Below are 16,647 nucleotides of genomic sequence, written 5' to 3'. Positions count from 1 at the left end.
CACATGCATGTGATGACAAGAGTTCAATCTCAGATGTCTTTCCTCAACTGCTCACCACCCTATTTTTGGAAAAGGGCTCCCTCACTGGCTTGAAACTCACCAAGAAGTGGGCCAAGAAGGTCTGTGGATGTGCTTGCCACTATCTCCCGAGTGCCAGGGTTACAAGCCCAGACCACTATGACTAAGCTTTTTAACATGGCTTCTGGGAGCTCTATCTCAGGATGTCAGAGTTGCAAAGGGAACACTTTACAAACTGTGCTATCTCCTCAAGACTTTTTTTTTCTTTTGTAAGATGACCCAGCTATACCATTCATGGGTGTATACTCAAAGGATTCTGTAACATGTAAAGCAAAGGGATTAAGACTGGGCTGGTTTAACCCCCAGAAACAGCTGACCAGACAAAGGTTAACTCTTGAATCCCAGGCATCAGCCTGGGAATCCAGCATGGGACTGATCAAGACCCCCTGAATCTGGGTGTCCGTGAGGAGGCCTAGGGAATCTATTGAGCCTTGGGCAGCAGATCAATACCCATCCCAAGTATACACATGGACTTTGGACTCCCATAGAACAATGTGAGGTGCACTCTCACCCTGAACTCTTGGGGAAGGGTCTAGGCCCTGCCCTATATGAAATGACAGACTATGGACACCCCCATGGAGGGCCTCACCCTCCCTGGTGGAATGAGGGGATAACGGGGGGGGGAGGGAGTTGGGGGAGGGCACGGGAGGAGGGGAGGGAATGGGAGAGGGACCTGGAACTGACTTGTGAAGCAACCTCGTTTCTTATCTAAATTTAAACTGGAAAATAAAATAAAAAATAAAAATAAAAAAAAGAGTTGTACATCCAAAAAAAAAAAAAAAAAAAAAGACTGGGTCACATGTAGCCCTGTGCTGCCCTGGAACTTATTATTCAGCAGAAGATGACCTTCAAGTTCTGATCCTCCCGTTCCCACCTTCCAAGATCTCAAGTTATGGGAGTGTGCAGTCATGCATGGTTCATGAGGAGGAAGGAATCCAACCCAGGGTTTTGAGAATGCTAGACAAACCCTCTACCAATCCAGCCACATCCTTGACCCCAATTTTTACTTCTTGTAAGTTGTTTGTGGGCTAAGACATGGAGGTATAATTGGTCTCAACCCTGATTTGTCAGAGATGGGGTTTTTGGTGGTCTAGGGCATTTGCATGGTTGGTCCGCCTGTCTGTGGTGCTACTTGGGTAGATTAGGAGGTGTGGCCTTGCTGGGGGAAGTGTGTTGCTGGGGGTAGGCTTTGTGACTTCAAAAGCTTCCTGTCATTTCCAGTTCACTCTCTCTGTTTTGTGCTTGTAGTTGAAGATGTATCTCTCCAATGTTCTCCCACCATGATGGACTCCTATCCCTCCAGAATGTTATTCCAAATAAAACCTTCCTTCTGTAAGTTGCCTGGGCCATGGTGTTTTATCACAGTCATAGAAAAATGACTAGTACAGGGCTTGTCTAGATTCTGCTGGCTGGAATGAGAGTCCTGGGGCATGATGAATGCTATAGCTGCTCTAGAATAGGCATCCTCCTCTGTAGTCATTGCTATTCTAACGGGCCCTGGGAGATGGGGGAAGAGACACTTGAGATTATAAACCAAAATTTAAAATGTTAGCTTCATTGGGAAATTGGATTACTTGTAATTTTTAATTTCCTACATTTACTAAATTTTAATAATTTAAAGAAAATAGTTTCATATAAAGTCTTCAGTCCTATAAATGAATTTTGGAAGGGAAAATAACCCAGAAACACATTAAGGAGGACATTGAGGCACCACAGGAATCACGTGGGGATGAAGGTCAAAATACAACTCCAATAAAGTGCAAATTGTTTGCCCTGTACCTTAATGGCAATGCAGGGAAGTATCACGGAGTGGGTGCCTGTAGATCCAGAAGTCAGGTCATTTGCAAATGGCATCCTTCACTTAATCATCCAGTCTTCCAGCATGAGAATGGTTTCTCTAAGGCCTCCTTCCCCTGAAAGTAAATGGAAACAAAGAGAACTGAACATCTCCACCCTCACTCTTCTCTCTAGAGGACAGATAATGGCTTTATTCAAACTTGTTTTCTCTGGATGTAGCAGCATCTGAATGAAGCATAGTCCTGATCAGAAAAGAACTGGAAATTTCCTGACATTCACATATCAATGAGACAAAGGCTTTGAAAGTGGGAGGAGCTTGTCTTAGCCAAGTTGGCACTGTGTAAGTAATTCTCCCCCCTATATGTGCTTATGAAAATGATGTTGGCCAACGGGAAGAGAAAATGCAAAGTCAGTGTTTATCCAAAATAATTCTGAGATGTGTGTGTGTGTGTGTGTGTGTGTGTGTATGTGTGTGTGTGTGTATACAGGTGTCCTCAGTCCACTTTATTTTTTGAGTCAAGGATTCATCGGTTGAGTATATTGGCCCACCAGCCCCAGGGATCCTCCTGTCTCTACCTCCTCAACACTGGGCTCACACTTTGAACTGTGAGCCAAAAGAAAACCTTTATTTCTAAGGTTGATTTAGGCAGGGCATTTATCCCAGCAACAAGATAGGAAATTATAACAGTCTCTCATCATTTTCTTCCTACATGCAAGGAGGTAAGCAGATAATGACTGTCCATACACTCACTCACTACTTATTGTAAGAAACCATGTATAACTTAATTGCCTGTCTCCATTAGAGTCCTTTCTACAAATGCCTTGTTAAGCCATCATCAGAGGAGCTCCCTCCTGCAGCAGATGGGAACAACAGAGACCCACAGCCAAACACCATGCAGAGAGTGAGAGACCTTGAAACACTATTAGGTCAATGGGAAGTCTCCATCAAATCCCGTACACTGGAGCTCTGGCAATGCCACAGAAGGGGAAGCAGAAAGAGTGGAAGATCCAGGGGGGATGAGGACAACAAGAAAATAGCGTCTAAATCCACATAAGCAAAGTTTATATGAACTCACTGAGACTGAAGCAGCATACACAGGGCCTACATGGGTCTGCACCAACTTCTCTGAGTATGTATTATGGCTTCTAGTTGAGTGTTTTATGGGATTCCTGAGCTTGTGAACCAGTGACTCTCTGACTCTTGTGCCTTCTCTTTGGTTCCTTTCCTTCTGTTAGTTTGTCTTGTTCAGCTTCAGTTTTTGTTTTATCTTATTATATTTAGTTATATATTTAATGAATGAATGGATGGATGGATGGATGGATGAATGAATGAATGAATGAGTGAATGAAAACCTGGTCACTAAGGCAAAGGTTAACAACAGAGCTATCATTTACTCCTTCGAGGAAAGGGAAAACAAGTTTTTTTCAAAGGAGTAACACTGGGTGTACTCCATGACAGGCCTCATCATATTCAGGAGTACCTGATCAAATTATAATGGATTCTACACTTTTTGTGTGTAATTTTATTTGGTAACAGTTTGGTGGGGTGTTTTTATTTGTTTGGTTTGTTTTTAGGTTGTATTTTATTTTGTTTTCTTGATTTAATCGGTTTTTGTTCTTGCTGTTTTTGTTCTATTGGTTTTTTTGGGGGGTGGATGGGGTGGGTGACAGAATTTGGAAGGACTTGAGTGAGAAGAAGAATATGATCAAGACAAACTGGAGAGCTGGCTCAGCAGTTAGGAGCACTGACTGCTCTTCCAAAGGGAGAATCTGGGTTCAATTCCCAGCACCGACATGGCAGCTAACAACTGTCTCTAACTCCAAAATCTGACACCCTCTCAGAGACACACATGTAGGCAAAACACCAAAGCAAATAAAATAAAAATATAATAAAACATTTAAAGTAAAAATTGTTATAAATAATAAAAATATTTTTAAAAAAAGAAACCATGCATTTTTATATAATGTAACTTCCTCAGAGACCCTGCCACAAAGCTTCCAAGCAACCAGCAAACTGGTTTCCACTCTTACTCCATAGGTCAGCCCGTTCGGTTCCTAATTAGCAGCCAGTGAGATCTCTCTTCAAATCTCTGTGAACGACATTACGTGCCATGAACACTGGGCCTCAGAGGTTGTGATGGGAAGCCGGGCTTGCAGAATCTTGTTGAGTCACATGAAAGATGAGCACACAGAGATGCTGGTCAAGAAAACATGAGGAAGTGTTTAAAGAAAAAGACTAATTCCTCAGAAAGGCCTGAAGCAGCTTTGATTTCCCACTGCAGCCACAGACAGACCCTGGGACCATTGATCAACCCAATTCTCTGGAAGTCCTTACTGTGTCTGAACTAGTGGTAACTGCACCTTGTCTGAGAAAACATTGAGATCACTGAAAACATGGACCAAAGTCTGTTTGTGCTCAAAGAATCACATTTTCCTTTCTTTTTTTTTTGAACTATTCTTCATAATTTTACAGCACTAAAACATGCAGCTAATCAGCAACTTACCTTCTTTTTCTCTCACTAAGCACCATGCCAGTGTGTGTGTGTGTGTGTGTGTGTGTGTGTGTGTGTGTGTGTGTGTGTGTGTGTGTGTGTGTGTGTGTACTCCAGGTGGAAGAAATCACTCAGGTGATCTTCCTTACCCAAAACCCACCCATCCTCATACCCTGCATTATTGAGCTCTGAGCTAATGCCCAGCCTGGCCATGCCTCAGATCCCCAAAATCAGCTGGTGGAATCCTTGGTTTAAGCTCCAGTTCTACATAGACCAGATAGATACAGGTATGTTTGCCTATATGCCCAGCACCAGGAAAATGAAGGCAGGAGTGTCAGAACCTGAAGGTCATCCTCTGCTACAGGGTGAATCTGAGGCTAAACTGGGTAGTCCACAGCTCAGCCCTGAGTGTCTGGATCCTGAGGTATGCACATCAGTGAGTGTGTCGGATAAAGATCCTTCATTCATTCGTACATTTCCACTGGGACACTGTGTAGAGATCTGACGTAATGTCACAAAGAGAGTTGATTCTTTGTACAACAAATTTTAATTAGTCTTAATAATAAAAATCCAGAGCCAGATATCAGGGTAAATGTTAAAATATCAGAGAAGTAAGGAGCAGTCAAAGTCACCTTACCTCCACGGCTCGTCAAACCAAAAAGGGCCAATCTTCTGTCTACACCCATCTTATATTCCTCTCTCCGCTCAGTCATATCACTTCCTGTTTCCTCCTCCCTACTGCTGGGATTAAAGGAATGTGATCCCAAGTACTGGGATCAAAGGCTTCAGAGCCAAAGGGCTGGGATCAAAGGTGTGTGCCACCACTGCCTGGCCTCTGTGGCTAACTAGTGGCTAACTCAGAACTCTGATCTCCAGGTAAGCTTTATTTGTTAGATCACAAACAAAATATCACCACAGTTCTTAATATGTTTTCTGTCCTAATTCTGTGTGTGTGTGTGTGTGTGTGTGTGTGTGTGTGTGTGTGTGTGTGTCTGAGTGTCTGGGTGTCTGGGTGTCTGGGTGTCTGGGTGTGTGTCTTAGACTATTTTGTTCTGGGAGAAGCTGGGTCATATACACAGAGGTTCACACTGTAGGGAACTAGTGTCCAGCCAATAACCAGAAAGAACCTCAAGCCTGTCCATCTCACATTAAGCTTAGAAAAACTTCATTACCCAGTAGGTGATTCAACAGAGACTATAGATGAGGCAGATCTCTCCACACAACCTCAAAAAAATATTTGAAACCAGAGTCATCTATCTGAGTGACTCCTGTGTTCAGAAATGTTCATGGTGGTGGCTTGAATAACAGTGCACCCTATAGGCTCAGATAGTTGAGCAATTGGTTTCCAGCTGATAGCACTGTTTGGAGAGGTTTAGAAGGTGCGTCCTTGCTAGAGGAAATGCATCACTGGTGGGCTTTGAATAGACATAACTTCACCCCACATCCAGTTTGCTTTCTGCTTCATGCTTTCAATTAAAGAGCTCTCGGCTTCCCGCCGCTGGCAGACACGCCTCCCCACCATGACGGACTCTCATCCCTCTGGAACCATAAGCCAAAATAAACTCTTTCTTCTAGAAGCTGCTTCTGGTCAGAGTGTTTTATCACAGCAATGGGAAAGTACCTAACTACAGGTATTGTCTAAAGCTGCTAAATTTGCATATCATTTCTTATCCAATAATGAATAAGAAACTCAAAACTCAACACTTAGAGCCAATCATAATGTTCCTGTGAAACGAAGACAATTTTTCCTTTCTCTGATGAACCCACAGTTCTGTTACTTTCAACTCATTAGTCAGCTGTTCCTGCAGGTGTATGCCATGAAGTTACTTCACAAATATTTTGGTGACTTCTTCAGAAAGTGGCCACTATCTCCTTAATTTGTTCCTTTGTTTTTCCATTCCCTTTGTTTTCTGAATTGTCCCCTCACAATAAGTCAATAAGAAACAGTAGATAACTTCTTTTTATTATTCATATGGGTGGAAGGGCTGCCTGTGGAGAAGAGAAGGTACTTTGCAAGACCGGTTTCTTTCCTTCCAATGCCAAATTTCTATCATCAGGCTTGCAGGAGAGAGCCCTTATTTGCTGAGACAGCTCACCAGCCCACCCCCCCCAGAAATATTTTTTATATGTGCGTGTGTTCTCATGTGTATAGGCACATATGTATGCAGGTAGTATTTTCTTCAATTGCTCTCCACTTTATTTACCGAGGCAGATGTCTCACTGATTCAGTAAGTGTCAATACAGCTGGCCCTGGGGAATAACCAGTCCTCCTCATGAGAGCTGCAGATTATAGACAGGTTACCATGTCTGCCCTGCTTTTATATTATTATGTGTGGGGGGCTCTGAACTCCAGTCCTCACAGTTGTGTGGTAAATACTTCACCCAATGAGCCATTTCTAAGCCCAACAGGTAGGAGTATAAGAAAGATTTTGACTCTTCCCATGGGTAGACTATTTAAGTCCTGCATTACTGTTTGTTTTCAGGGAAACCAATACAATTATGCAACATAAATTCTTCCAAAGCATCTGGGACTTCAGCTCAATTTAAAACCCTGCAGGTTTTACTACAGAATGAATGATTATAAAATAGATGCATGCAAATGAAGAGATAAAAAAATTAAAGGGCATATGAAATTTAATGCATGCTGCTTGTAACTATGACAGAATGCTGCAAAAGGCAGTGCCAGTGCCATGCCATGTAGAAATGTGGTTTGTAATATTTGCAACTTTTGGGTATGGTTTTAATATTGTACTGTCGTGGTTTATGGGGGTGGGGGATGCAGAGGCAGACAGGGCAACATGACAGGAGCCTGTAACCTGAGCACTTTAGAGGTGGTGGCAGTCAAATGTTGCAATACCAAAAGATTGGAAATGCCTGTTAAGTCATGGCAACCAAAAGGCACCTAGAAAGCTTCCTTACAAGGACCACTCTAGGGGACACAGTCAAGTGTGCTATTAGGAAGCAGGGCCTGGTGGTACACACCGGTAATCCCAGCACTCGGAAGGTGTAGGCAAGAGCACAAGACCTTCAAGATCATTCTCAGCTTCATGGTAAACTCAAGGCAACCAGGCTACTTGAGGTCCAGTCTCAATAGCCAAAGAAACATGAGCCAGCAAGATGGCTCAAGGGATAAAAGCATTTGCCACATAAAGCCTGGCAACCTGAGCCCTATGCCCAGAACCAAGAGCATAAAGAGAGAACTGACTCCAGCAAATTGTCCTCTGATTTCCACACATGCTCCATGGACAGACAAACACACACACACACACACACACACACACACACACACACACTCGCACGCACGCACATATGCGCCACCACCAACAACAACAATAATAGTGATAATAATCAATAAAGCATTTTAAAATAGCTAGATCACAAAAGAAGTTAATCAGTATTCACCCACGAAGAGGAAAATCTACAGGGTGTCGCAGAGTACAGAGTTGGGAGATTTGAAGATGAGAAAAACACTAGTGATTCATCTTGGCTAAGCAGAGCAAGATCCAGAACCAAGATCTGAGTCTGAAGCTGTGGAAAGAATGGTTCTTGGTCTTCTTTGGAAGTTTTCAGTGGGGGTATCAGGTTACAGCAGTCTGGTTCATTTTGCTGCACTTAACAGGAGAAATTCTATTGTATGCCATGGGGAGCTCACACAAAAATGCTTTTGACAAGTAATTTCATGTGCCCATTGGGTAGAGGGCCTGAATTCAAAACCTCATGCTCCACTCTGTCACTCCATAGAAATGAGGATGTCCTTACACTTGTAGGAATGCTTGCAGGAATGCTGGAGGAGTGGCTGGAGCTGGGAACGGCCACTCCTGTATGTTTCTGGGAGGAATAGGATGGGAAGGCAGAATCCAGTGCCAACCCCGTCCCATCCCAGCCGCCCATCTCCCTACCTCCTCCCCACTCCACCCCAGCATGCCAGACTCACTTATTTAGCAATGGGGGAAACCTCATATACCATCTCAGCACCCAGGCATTCTGATCCACATCGTGTGGTCACCCCTCACTGACTAGGCACAATCAGAACATCTCACAGTGCCTGTTGCTAGGCCTTCAGACAGCATCATGTAGTCACCCCTCATTGGCCAGGCATGATCAGGACTCTGACAACACCAGGCAGACTCCAGGTTGGCTCATCTCTCAGCCTTGTAGGCCTTAACTTCCTACATATCCACCCTTTTTATTTATTTATTATGTGGGTGCTCAGTGGGAGTCAGAGTTCTGTGCTCCGGCCTTGTTGACCCCGCCTCAGGAGGGCTCAGCAACTGGCATGTGCCTGTCTTAGGTTAGCCTGCCAAATAAGCTATAACGTATCTTGATTACAAGCCCTCTAAGAGCATTTATTCCTAGGCAGCTGCCAGGGTAGGGGGACTAGGCAGTAGCCTTTTGAATTTCTGATAACAAGACATGCATAACCTCCTGTGGAGGACTGGATAAAGGATGCCTAAGAGCCATTAACACCTGAAGAATTGCCTTAGTTGCTGCCTGCTGCTGTTGATTATGCCATCCTGGGTTATTCCCTCCTTGATGGAAGCAGGCTGATCCATGGCCAGGCACACATCTCTTACAGGCATCACAGCAGTCTGAGGAAAAACCCAAGTATAACCCTTGCCCACGGGTTAGCAGAGGGGCTGGTGGCTGCCACTGGGGGAAGATAGGATCTCTCCATCTCACCAGGGGCAGGGGTGTGCTCCTTGGCAGTGATGCCCAGTGCTTGTAGGCTAGGCTGAGCTCCTAGTCCTATAAATGGAGGGGCTAAGGGTTACCTCACCTGGAGTTTAAAGGGGCAGGTGCTCTGGCAGACTGTGATCTGCAATCTTTTGCCCAGTGATAACCCTTATAGCATCTGGGGCATTGGGTCCTAGGTTTTGCCCAGGGACAGTCACACTGTAGATGCCCTGGTTTGTCACATCCCTATCAATATCTATCTACTTGAGGGCCCTTAGGTGTGTTGTTGGCATACTATCTGTCTGAAAGGAGGGCATCCAGGGAAGAGGTGAGGGCAGTGATCGGACCATTACTGTGATCACATCACTTGTGATGTCCTCACTGTGGATCACTGCTACCACGTCGCATGTTGGAGCATCAAGCCCTTCCCAAACCAATTGTTTCATTAACATTTCCTTAGTGGAGTCCAGGTCTACTCTCCTCTCCACTGCCTCATTGACATGTGGAAAAATCAGCAAAAAGTTCCCCTGACTGTTGAATAAGATTGTGAAAGCAAGCTGAAGGGTCCCATGGGGTGCATACATTAAGAGCTTTAAAGGTCAGGTCAGAAACCTGTTGACAGTAGGCTTGATGGCCAGTCTGTGCCTGATGGAAGGTTTGAACAAAGTTACCTCATCCCGTGAATATGTCAAGGGTCACTAGAACATTAATTAAGAGGTTTGTTCCTGCTTGAGTTTCTGCTAGATCTGCTTGATTTTAGCCGATTTCCAGCTAAGAAAGGTGGCCGGCTCCAGCACAGCTTTGAGCAGACTATACCAATCAAGGTAAGTCTGTAGTTGAATTGCCCATTGAGTAAGGACATATTCAAAGTAAAGTGAATCTGGGCCCCGAGCTGCTGAGGTCATGGTGTCTCATCACAGCAATAAAAACCCTAAATAAGACAGACATTTACTTTATTACATAACCAAGAAGACATAAATGGGGTGGTATTGGCTGGGGGTCCAATTCAGCTGGTAGGGAGCTTGCCTATAGCATATGCAGAAGCCCTAATTCAAATCCTCAGCATGGTGACGCACACCTGTCATCTCAGAACTTGGGGAGTAGAGGCAAGAAGACCCGAAGTTCAAGGTCATCCTTAGCTATATACAGAGTTTGAGGCTAGCCTGGGTTATAGGAGGCCTTATCTCTAAAATCAAAGCAAACAATGACAAAAACACAGATGGAGTCGGCTTCCTGTCACTGTGACAAATACCTGAGACAATGAACTTAAGAGGAGCAATGCCTGTTTTGGCTCAGCCTCAGAGTCTATCAGCCATGATAGGTTGGCCTCTTGCCACAAATCTGTCTGTGGCAAGAACACATGGCAAAAAATAATGCCCACTGCACAGTGAAAGGAGGCAAGACACGGGCAAGAAGCAGCCAGGGTCTCAATACCCTTCTCAATAACCTAACGTCTTTCTAGTAGGCTGTGTGAAGGTCCCACCACCTCCTGTCAGCGCCACTGGCTGCTCTCAGGACTCCAACCTAGGCCTTTGGGGGACATTTAAGATACAAACCAACCACAGGAGATGGGCTTCAAGGTGACTTAACTAATTGGGATCCATGTCCCTAGTTGTCTCTCTCCCTTTCCCCTGTCTGTCCTTCTCCTTTTCAACTCTATTTCTGTCTCTGACTCTTTCCCTCTCCTCAGTCCCTACATCCCCTTCTCTCTCTCTCTCCCTCTGACTCTCTTACATATTATATATCTCAGTAAAATGCACAGTTCCTTGCCATTTTCATTTTGACCAAGGATTGCACTTTCAACCATTCCTATCCATCCTTCTATGCCCACCTCTCGCATGGTGCACTTTGGAATCTGAACAGAGAGTTTTTCCTCTCTGCCTCGGTACTTAATGGTAATCTACATTGAGTTCATTTATAGGCCAAGCCCAGATCCTTCCTGCACCCCCTATTCCTGATGAGTGTTCTGTTCAGAGACTTTTAGAAAATGAATGAATGAATGAATCTATCTATCTATCTATCTCTCAGCAAACCCCCCAACCTCATGAGAAAGTGATAGTGACTTACTCTGCAGTACCATCATCTTCTTCCCTTGAAGTCTTCAGGACCCAACACAAACAAGACAGGCCTTTCCATTTAATGATGTGTGCCACTATCTTCAAATTATAAAGAAGATCTTTTATTTAAAAAAATCAAGTGTCACAGAAACTCCTGAAAATTGGATAAAAATCACAGCAAAAATATAACTTGAAGATGAGTGGCTTCAACTTATGACTTCAGTCTGTGCTGTCTTAAACATTAGGCTTATTGATAAGATACAGCAAACCCAAGAACAACCATCTCCCAGCACAGATTACTGGCTATGCCCATCCAGAGGCCAAAGTTCTGGGTTCCATCCACAGCATAAATAAATAAACCCTGTGTGATTGATTATAAGCATATAATCCAAGCACTTGGGAGATGGAAGCAAAAGAATGAGAAACTCAAGGTCATTCTCTGTTACTTGTAGCACACAAGGTTGCAAAAACATAGGATTTCAAGTCCAGTGTGTAGAGTGCCTGTAGTTGTTGTAATGAAATGTCATGGAAATGTGAAAATGTAGCCTTGCCATGGAAGATGGACAGCTGGACATCTGTACATCAAAATAAATCTAGAGTCAGCTTCACAGAAGGAGATCAAAGTACATCTAGACCTAAATATAACTCTCAAAGCTACAGCATGCCTAGAAGATGAGAAAGAAGAAAGTCTACAGGATCCAAATGATAGTGGTTCAGATGCTAAGCCAAAGGCAAGAGATAAATTAGAGTTCACTACATTATTTATGTTCAGAAATAGGCAGTGTCAAGAGAATGAACAGACAAGCCATAAAGTAGGGAAAGCATATTTTCTAAACACTAGCTGATAGAAGGCTGCCAGTCAAAATATATTTAGAACTCTTTTTATTACATTTCTTTATGCACAGACACACCATACTGAAGCCACAAAATGACTTAAGGGAACCAATTCTCTCCTTCCACCATGGGGGTCCCAGGGATTGAACTCAATTTATTGACATCAAGGGCCTTTACTCACTAAGGTATCTTGTCCCTAAACAAAGAACATTTAAAACAAAGTAATAAAATCAGCAAAAGATCTAAAGAGAGATCTCACAAGAGACATGTAGACAGAAAATACATAATGAAGACATAAACACCACACATCATTAGGAAATCACAGATTTAAAAAAAATGCTGCTGCACACCTCTTAGAATATCCAATATCCAAACACTAATATCATCAAATGATGGCAAGGATGTGAGGCGGTACGGACTCTGAAAGATACCTGGGCAGTTTCTCAAAAGACTTTGCAGACTCACTGTTATTCTTTTGTTGGGGTGGGGTGGGGGAGGGAGTCTATGCATGTGCATGTGTGCATATGTGTGGAGATCAGAAGACAACTCAGGTGTCCTTGCTTAGGAACATCCTCCTGTCTTTCCTGAGATGGGATCTCTCACTGGGACCCGGGCTCCCTGACTGGGCTAGGCAGGCTGGCCAGGGAGTTTCAAGGGTCCTCCTATCTCTGCTTCCTGTGCACTGGGGTTACAAGTATGTGCCCTCACACTTGACTTTTGCACGTGGATTCTAGAGATGCAACTCAAGTCTTCATGCTTGTTCAATAAGCAGTGCATTTACTGAACCGTCTCCCAGCCCCATTCCCATTATTTTGTTTTTGACACAGTCTTGCTGGATACTCCAGGTTGGCTTGAAAATTACTATGTAGCCCAAAATATGCTAGAATTTGAAAACTTGCTGACACAGCCTCCTGAGTACTGAGATTACACATATGTACCAACACACCAGGTTTTATGTAGTCTTAATAACATAATCCAGTAATTATAATACTTAGTATTTATCCAAAAGAGTACGATGCTTACATTTATGCAAAAGTCTGCACACCAATGTTTATAGACCTTTATCCGTAATTGTCCCAACTCGAAAGCAACCAATTGTCCTTGGTAGATGAATGAACAAACTGTGGTACAGGATGGAAAATATCCAGCATTAGGAGGAAAGGAAGTTATCAACACACACACACACACACACACACACACACACACACACACACACACAAAGCACACAAGGAACTTTGGAGTATGATACTAAGTAAACTAGTCTGAACTGAAAAGGCCCACACTGTCCAACTCAACCTATGTGACCTTCTGGAGGGTTAAAAGGTCAGCAGATGCCAGGGTTAAGGTTGGTAAAAGAAATGAATTCATGAGCACAGGAGTTTTAAGGTGACAAGATGAGCTTATGTGGTTCTGTGGAGGTGGATCTTTATTGTTATACTCTTGTCTAAAGCCATAGGTTGTACAAGAGTGAACCCTAATTTGAGTCATGTTCTTGGAGTAATCATTATACTTAAATATAGGTTCATCAATTGTGATAACCAAAGGTTGGGATACGGGAAATTCCTGAACTTTTTTCAAACTCAATGTTCTAAAGAAATAATCTACAGCAAAAATGGAATAATGAAACTATTTTATTTCTGACTTCAAACTGAAGCCTCACCATGGAAGGAGAGTCTTCTGACTATCCTAGGCTGGGACTGGCGGGATATGTCCTTCTGTATGCTGTTAATATATGTTTCTCTTATTGGTTGATGAATAAAACACTGATTGTCCAGTAACCAGGCAGGGAGTATAGTTGGGGCTACCAGATGAAGAAAATTCTGGGGGGAGGACACAGAGAGGAGCCACCAGGGAGACGCCATGTAACTACTGGGAAGATAGGACTACAGGCATTCTGCAGTAATATACAGACATGTAGAAATACATAAATTAGTAGTTAATGGTTAATAACTAAGAGAAACTAACCAGTAAGTAGCATGAGCCATCAGACAAACACTTTGTAACTAATATAAGCCTCTGTATATTTATTTGAGACTAAACAGCTGCAGGAGTTGGCAGAACAGAAACTCTGAAACAGTAGCATTAAATCCCAAACCCCATGCTGATGGACAAGTAGCTCAGAAAAACAACTACTGCCACCATTTATTCATTTGGTCATTCCTGTGCTGTCATTCAACTAGCAAGTGTTTATTGCAGAGAAGCACCATAGACTAAGATCAATGCAGCTACTGACCTAAATCCAGGATGGGAGTACACAACAGAAGGGGAAATTCACCTGGACAGGCAGAAAAATTCCTGTAAATGTGGGTGTAAAGAGAAGCCTTCCCGCCAGCCTGGTTCCAGAGCCGCATTAGTCCCAAATAAACACACAGGAGGCTATATTAATTATGAAGCTGTTGGCCTTGCTTGTTTCTTACTGGCTAGCTCTGACTTAAGTATTTAACCACATCTAAGTATTTCTCTTACCGGAGAAAGGGGTCCAGACTTCTGACCCCTATGGTAGCTACATCTTGACTTCCTGTGTTTCTCCTACCCAGAGTCCTCCTGGACTCCTAGTCCCACCTATCTTGCTTCCCTATTGGCCAACAGTGCTTTGTTGACATATACACAGGACTTCCCCCATCAATGGGGGATCTCTCAACTCAGAAGCAACAGCCAAGCATGCCAAGTGCATACAAGCATGAGCAGAGATGTGACAGCTCCACTTTATGCATATGAGGACCTAAAAAAAAAAAAACAGGCCAGTCCCATAGGAGACAAAGTCACTGCAGGAATACAACCTATGCTGCCAACCACTTTCTTGATGGCTCTAGTATGCTTCCTGTTACTGTGATAAACATAGCAACAAAAAGCAAGTTATGGGGGAAAGGGTGTGCTTCCATCACTGAGGGCAGTCATAGAAGGAAGTCAAGGCAGGAACCTGGAGGCAGGAACTAAAGCAGTGACCATGGAGGAATTCTGCTTACTGGCTTGCTTCCCGGGCTTGTTCACCTACATTTCTCTTAGAAGGTAGACCACCTAGCCGTGGGGGGCACCACCACCAGTACGCTGGGCTCTTCTATATCAATTAACAATCTAGAAAATGCCCCCACAGACTTGCCCACAGGCCAGTGTAATGGAGGAAATTCCTCAGCTGAGGTTCCTTCTCCCCAGGTCTGACAAGTTGACAACCAAAATTAGTCATCACAGTGACCCTAATCATTTCTTTCCTGGAGCCTTTTCCCACCTCCTTGGTTCTCTGTTGTTTATGGGAAAATACCCATGTGTGATTATATAGTATTTCTGTTTAATTGGCCACCAGCTGTCTCTCAGAAATAACACTGTTCCACCCCCATCTTATCACTGAGAAAAAAGACTGACTGGAAGAAATTCATTCTTAAAATAGCTTCTTTGCAAACCAAAACCTGAACTATTTTAACATATAGTCAGTGCTGAGAATTCTTTCTAAGGTGTCAACTCAATGAGCTTTGGTGTCTTTCACAAGGCTGCAGAGCTTTCCCTGGTCAAAGCTTAGTCTTGTTTTTTGGTAGAATTAAAGAACTGGCTGTTCCATTAATAGCCTTTCTTGAAATGTTTTTGTTGATGGTGTTGTTTTAATTTTCACAACTCTTGGAACTTTTTAGAGTCTTCAATAGAGAATTTATGCAGTCTGAGAGCTGGTGCTGTCAGACCTGCTTGATGCCTCCTATTCAATAAAAACACTATTGGTCAGATAAAGGAGAGGGGGCCACAGGCACATGTTTGGGGCTTGAGAAAAACCACCATGGCTAACCAAGGTGGGGGGTGGGATATTCAGGTACTTCTGTAGTAGGATTTTTCTTTGGGCTGCCAGTTTACAAAGAAATGACACAAGACTTATTATTAATGATGAAAGCTTGACCTACAGCTTCAGCTTGTCCCAACACACTTTGGTGAATAGGACAGCCCAAGGTGATGGGAAATCCCTGAAGCAAATGAATGAAGACTGGAATCCCATTAAGCAGAGAAGAGACCTGCACATGATGGATGGATGGAGATTGAGTACCTCTGCAATAGCCCACTGAAGGAATGTCACTTCGCAAAGACCTGCCACTCTTGTGTTAATTGTAGTCATGCTAAGTACTGATATGATTAATTACAGGGATAAATCTTACTTAGTCCCCTGTATATGTTTTCAAAAGTTGATCTCAAAACAAGTAACTGAAAACAAAGTTGTCTATTCAGATTTACCTAGGCAACACACTAATACTTCAGAGAACTGCAGAATATAGCATTTAAAATGCTGCTTTAAAAGCTTATAATATCAGAGACTCCCAGATCCTGACAGTGACCCAAGGTCTCCAAAGAAGATTATGGAGCACCACAATATCTGTACCTGGATTATGGTGACTCTGGCCAGTGGATGAGATGCTCCAATGCAACGCCTGCTGCCAGAACCCAGCCCAAACTGTGGACAAGCAACAGGACACTAGAGAATTGATTGCACCACTTTGGCCTAGACAAAATAAGGTCAGTCTTTTCTGTGCCGCTCTTCCAGAGAGGAAAACAAAAACTCTCACCTTAAGAGCCTGGAGAAGATCAATGATGCTCTTCTGATACTTCTGCCTCCAACACTATGGAGACTTGGATACAGCTAATTGTATATGGACTGGTCCCTGTCATTTTTATTAGATTCAGAAGTTGCATAGAATTTATCCTTCTCGGATCTGATGGTAGTGATGGTTAGGCTAGCTATA

The 16,647-nt window shown here is 43.4% G+C and overlaps 1 long non-coding RNA gene across 3 annotated transcripts in view; it reads right to left on the bottom strand.

Moving 5' to 3' along the window:
* LOC110339281 overlaps positions 1 to 16,647 on the bottom strand; it is a 233,045-nt gene that overhangs the window by 88,904 nt on the left and 127,494 nt on the right. For all 3 annotated transcript variants that reach the window (XR_005880431.1, XR_005880430.1, XR_002381400.2), the window contains one exon: positions 1,858 to 1,991. This is a non-coding gene — a long non-coding RNA (uncharacterized LOC110339281). The remainder of the gene's footprint in view (positions 1 to 1,857; positions 1,992 to 16,647) is intronic.

Source organism: Mesocricetus auratus, unplaced genomic scaffold, assembly GCF_017639785.1.
Source record: "Mesocricetus auratus isolate SY011 unplaced genomic scaffold, BCM_Maur_2.0 Super-Scaffold_100011, whole genome shotgun sequence".
NCBI classification, from domain to species: domain Eukaryota; kingdom Metazoa; phylum Chordata; class Mammalia; order Rodentia; family Cricetidae; genus Mesocricetus; species Mesocricetus auratus.
Note: the sequence above shows the minus strand (reverse complement) of the source record. Positions and strands in the feature narration are given on the sequence as shown.